Below are 6,294 nucleotides of genomic sequence, written 5' to 3'. Positions count from 1 at the left end.
TATATATATATATATATATATATATATATATATATATATATATATATATATATATATATATATATATATAAGAAGTAAATAAATCACGAAACATCTTTTAATACTATAATTTCAAACTTTCTCTTCAAAGAACATTCTTTTCATCATTTGTGAGAGAACAAAGTTCAGATAAATTAACAAATGACTATTAGTCTTAATAGAAATAACTAACAATTTCATAATGCAACACTAGAATTGTTTGTTTTCAACAATTTAAAATTTTGACAAACACAGTCACAACTCACAACTAAAAGAGTAATGTGTGAATCAGTTCCTTATAGGTAGTTAACTCGGTAACACTTAACTATTAGTATATTAACAAGTTATGTACCTCATGAGCAAGAGAAGAAGAAAAAGAACAACAACAACAAGGACCAGTGAAATCCCACGAGTGGGGTCTGGGGAGGGTAGTGTGTACGCACACATTACCCAGGTTGTTTCCAATAGACCCTCGGCTCATCAAGAAAAATAAGATTCAAAGAGAAATAAGGATGATAGAATAATGAAGACCTAGCAAAAGCTAATACCTAAAGATTGAAAGGTCCATCAGAATCGACTATTATCATGTCGTTCTTAGTGGATAATGTGCGATATTAGAAATTCAAATTCTAATTTGTGATTAATGAAGAGCCAATGGTTTGTTAAGCAATTTTCAGAGTTTATAGTCTCATAGCCATCTCTTTTCACATAACCTTACAAGGCTAATTACACACAATAGCATAGACAATTGTTGGACGAACCCCATGCATTGGACGTTGGGTGCGTAGAGAAATTAATAGCACAAACTTTCAAATTCCAACCAAACAAGCAAGACCCACGACAGTAATTACACGGAAAAAAAAAAGAAATAGAATATTGCAAGTCTCAGTTATCAAGAATGAATGACTATAGAGAATACATTAAGGAGGACAAATTAAAAAGAAGAATTTTACTTACATGGGGCAGAAAACAACGACATTATGTATGATCTCTGGTATATTCTTTCACTATTGGAATATATGTATGGGAATGAAGAAACATTGGTCGTGTGTATATATATATATATATATATATATATATATTGAGAAGACAGAAGTTGAGAGGTTGCATATTCTGTACGCAGCCCAGTAAGCTTGTTTAGCTTATTGTTAAAGCTAACTCGGTTCACGCTCCGGTTCTTTCTTCTTTTTTCTCTTCTCGGTTTTTTCCTTTTCTCTTTTCCCGCTTTTTTCTTTTCTTTGGTTTGTCAAATTGTACTCTCTTTTTTATTTCAAGGTTTTTATTTTTAAATAAATAAAAAAAAGGAAACCCCTATTTATTGCAAGATATGTAAACCGATTTGCTTCCTTTTTTTACAGAAAGTTATTGAAAACTTTATTTTATCTTTGTTTTAAAAAATCAAATTTTTTAACCCAACCACTATTAGAGGGAGTTTTTTTTTTTTAAAAAAAAAAAGGAAGCACCTCTAAGAATAGTTTGTCATACTCTTGAAAAAGACGGGAAAAAAATCTTCAGACTAGTTTGTTTGACAAGAAAAAAAATATGTTTTTAATAAATTTGGAAGAACAATAAATTCAACTCTTTTGCGAAGTTAAAAAGTCCTTGTCAAGATGATGAGAGCTCAAGATGAGCAATAATGGAGTTCTGTGATGAGCTCTATGAAAACGGATGAGTGAGAGAGAGAGAGAAAGAGAGAGCGCTACAAAAAATGTATTGTATATTCATATTATGTGTAGAAGGTTCCAAATATGTACATGTATATATAGACACACGTGTGTCTACAATTACTTCTAACTAGTGTATTAGTTACAACTAATCACTACTTAATACACATAATCACTACTAATACACATAAATACATAAAGCTCAATAGCCCACCTCCCCTCCCCCCCACCTCAAGTTGGAGGTGAGGACGGCACTGACAACTTGTTGAGAACCCCACAATGTTTAACTCCACTCAAGGCTTTGGTGAGGATGTCGGCCAATTGAGCATGAGTGGGAATATGAGCCAAATTGATCAACCCTTCTTGAAGTTTGGCTCGTATAAAATGACAATCCACCTCAATGTGCTTAGTCCGTTCATGTAAAACAGGATTTCAAGCTATATGAAGAGCTGATTGGCTATCACAGAAAATAGTGGCAGGCTTGGGAAATAGGACAGCTAGCTCCTCGAGTAACCTGCACAACCAAGTGAGTTCACCAACAACTTTTTGGAGAGATCTATATTCTGTCTCGGCTGAAGAAAGAGATATAGTTTCTTGTTTCTTGAACTTCCAACTTATGGGACTATCTCCCAAGAGAACTATGTAGCCACTGACTGACCTTCTGGAGTCTGGACAAGCAGCCCAGTCGGAGTCACAATAGGCCTTGATAGTGTAGTCTGGATCATTAGAGAAGAAGATTCCCAATGTAGGATCACTTCTCAGATATCGTAACAAGTGAAAAGCAGCCTTAAGATGAGGTTACCTGGGGACTTGCATAAATTGGATAAGGTGTTGGACTCCATAAGCAATGTCCAACCCGGTATTAGTAAGGAAGTTCAGCTTTCCAACGAGCTTCCTATAATATGTAGGGTCTTTCAAACAGCACCAACCTTAGCCTACAACTTAATAGAGGGATCAAGGGGGGATGACAGTCCACTGTAGGACATACAGTCATACTCTTTGAGGAGATCAAGAGCAAATTTCCTTTGTGAGATGAGAACCCCATCAGTTTTATAAAGAACCTCTAAGCCCAGAAAGTAGTTTAATCTGCCCAGATCTTTGATTTTGAAGGTGTTATGTAGGAAGCTTTTCAACTGATTGACCTCTTCCATGTCTGTCCCTGTGATAAGCGCATCATCAACATAGACAGCTATGTACATAGTGGAGTCTATTCTGTTGCAAATAAGGAATAATCATGGAGGGAATGCACATAGCCTCTGGAGTATAGTGCCCCGGCTAGCTTGGCATATCATTGCCTACTAGCTTGCTTCAACCCATAAAAAGATTTGTTCAGTCTGCAGACAACACCTGGAGTGGACACCTCAAGGCCTGAGGGAATTTCCATGTAGACTTCCTCATACAAGTCCCCATGGAGGAAGGCATTATTGACATCAAGTTGAGAAATGATCCATTTCCTCTTTACTGCAGTAGCAATAAGAGCCCTAACTGTAGTTAACTTCACAACAGGTGAGAAAGTTTCAGTATAGTCCACACCAGCTTGCTGTGTACCCCTTGACTACTAGTCTTTCTTTGAACCTTTCAATGCTCCCATCTGCTTTGCGTTTCACCTTGTAAACCCACCTACAACCAATGGCCTTCTTTCCTGGATGTAATGGAACCAAATCATAGGTATGATTGACATGCAGGGCCTCAAACTCTTGAGTCATAGTAGCCTGCCAATCTGGGTTAAGTGATGCGTCCTCATATGAGTATGGCTCATTAATATTGCAAACATTCATAAAAATGAATGACTATCATGAACTAGGGATTCAGGTGAAATATGATGATGCAAAGAAAATAAAGCATCAAGGGATGAGGATGAGGAAGCAGGAATGTCTGAGCTTAACTTGGGGATAGAACAAACATAGTCTTGTAAGTGAGAAGGCAAGTGGTGTTCTCTCTAAGATCTCCTAAGTGTAGGTACATGCTCAGGTGGTGGAGATTCAGATGGAGAAGCAGGTGGTGGAGATACAGATGGAAAAGCAGGGGAGGATTGTAATTAAGGAGAGGGAGAAGGAAAGGAATCAGGAGAGTGAGAAGGAAAAGAGTCAGGATGAAGAACAGGTGGAGTGTTGGTGGTGTAAGAGAGTCCAGGAAAGGAGCAGAGGATGGAGAAGGAGAAACATGTGATTATAGACTATCAAAAGGGAAGACAGTTTCATGGAAAACAACATCTCTAGAAACATGAATTTTGTGAGTGGTGAGATTCAATACTTTATATCGTTTGTTATTGAAAGGGTATCCAACAAAAACACGTGGAACACTCCTAGGTTCAAATTTATGTCTGTGCACTTTAGGCATAGTGGGATAGCATAAGCACCCAAAGGATATTAGATGTGAGTATGATGGTTTTTTATTGTATAAAAAGTTCAAAAGGACACTTATTTTTGGACAATACAGTGGGCAGCCTGTTTAATAGATAGGTTGCAGTAAGGATACATTCTCCCCAGAACATCAAAGGCAATTTTGATTAAAAAAGAAGGGCTCTGGCAGTCTCAAGAAGGTACTTGTGTTTTCTTTCTACCACCCCATTTTGTTGTGGGGTGTAAGGACAAATCTTTTAATGAATTATATCTTTGTATTGAAAAATAGAGTAGTTTCTGTGCAAGTGAATTCTAGTCCATTATCAGATTTTATAGATTGAATGGACTTCTGAAATTGAGTTTCAATTAGAGATACAAAGGATTGTTGCATTGCTCCTGCAACTTAGTAGGTGAGTCCTGATAACTAGGGATTTTGATATGTTTCATGCTCCTTCTTGCTTACGCTTTGATTACAAATTCTTACAAAATAGTCCCAAAAGGCTCATAAGTTGTACTGATTGCAGGTTTGATCAACAAAGTGACGGGATGTCAAATATCAGCTCAAAAGGAGTAAAACCTGCACAAGTATCAAAGACAAAGACAACTTAGGACAAACTAGCCTAGTGCGGCCGCAGTCCATTCTATGCGGTCCGCACTAGGGAGATTCAGAGACTGGTTTTTCAAGGCATCAAAGCAGTGCGGCCGCAGTAGATATTGTGCGGCCCGCACTGAAGACACCGCGGCCGCACCATCATTCTGTGCGGTCCGCGGAAGAGAAGATCACAGAGATGTAATTTGCCAAGGTTCAAGCGAGCGCGGTCCGCGGTCATATTTGTGCGGACCACATTAGAAACCTCCGCGGCCGCGGTCCATCCTGCACGGTCCATGGAGCCTGAGTTCAGAGAGCCAAGATTTCAAGTCCAAGAACCTAGTGCGGCCGCAGTCCACTTTGTGCGGCCCGCACTGACCCTGCAGGGGTATTTTTGTCCAGTTTTTCCAGCTTAGTATAAATAGAACCTTTTTCCATTTTTAGGGTATCAGATATTTTAGCACTGTAGCTGCACTCGTGAGAAGACCTTTCTTAGCTATTTTTGGCATGTTTACGTAGTTTTAATCATTGAAACTTTGTATTTACTTTAGTAATTAATTAATATGTCTTTCTCTTCATCTATTTCTCTTATTTTATCTTCAAGCATGAGTAGCTAAACTCCTTAGCTAGGGTTGTGGCTCAACCCTAGTGTGGGTAATTGATGGGTGTTGTAATTTAAGGTTAGATTGATTATGGGTGTTTGTTATTTGGGTCAATTTTATGGTTTAATTTATGAATTAGTAGTTGCAAATACTAGTTTGTGCTTAGTAGACTTGGGCTCTTCTTGAGAAAGAGAGCCTAAGTCTCCAAAATTGATTCAACAAGGAATTGGGATGGACTCAAGAGATTTGATAGTCCCAATTAAAGGGTTAAATCTCGAGAGAGTAATTACCCGACTTGAACCCTAGTTGCTTGGGCAATTATGCATACCCAATTGGTCTTGAGAGAGTCAATTGGAAAAAACCACTCTTTCTACCGAGAGGTGTAGAGTGGGTAGTATTGAGCAACGGTTATAACATATTTCCCCAATCATGTCAATCGTGCCTTAGATGCAATTACCCGTCAATTAGCCACCTAGGTGAAGGTCACTAACCTAGTGCCTTTTAAACCATTAGATACAACTTGTATCAATTTACTCTTAGTCTAATTTAGTTGCAATTACAATTTGTAGTTTGATCATAGTAAAATATAAAGAAAACCCCAAAAATTATGAGAAGATCAATTAAGAGCACACGCGCAATCCTAAGCTAAATAGATACTCGACTCCCTTCCTAGCTCCCTATGGATTCGATCTCGACCCAAAATCGGGTAAAAGCTATTGCGATCCTCTCTCGCTACTTTTTAGTGGTGCGGAGTTGGCAGCGATCAACTTTTTGGCGCCGTTGCCGGGGAGCTAACGGTTTTGGCTATCTATTTAGTTAGTTTTGTGTGTTGTTCTTCTTTCCTTCTTTGTTACTAATTTGTGTGTGTCAATACTACAGGTACCAAAATGGCTTTAAATGCAAATGACCCTCTTGGAAATGTGCTTGCGGGGGAGGAGGTTGAGGATATTGGAGATGATGAGGTGCCTCTTGTACCTCCTGGACCACGACAAGGTCGCTAGGCCAATGCTAATGGCAACGTTCCAGACCCTCCTCTGCCACCTCCAAGAGCGGTTCCACGGGTGTTACCGAACCAGGGC

Source organism: Nicotiana attenuata, unplaced genomic scaffold (assembly GCF_001879085.1).
Source record: "Nicotiana attenuata strain UT unplaced genomic scaffold, NIATTr2, whole genome shotgun sequence".
Classification (NCBI taxonomy): domain Eukaryota; kingdom Viridiplantae; phylum Streptophyta; class Magnoliopsida; order Solanales; family Solanaceae; genus Nicotiana; species Nicotiana attenuata.
The sequence above is the reverse complement of the archived record's forward strand: the minus strand, read 5'-3'. Positions refer to the sequence as shown.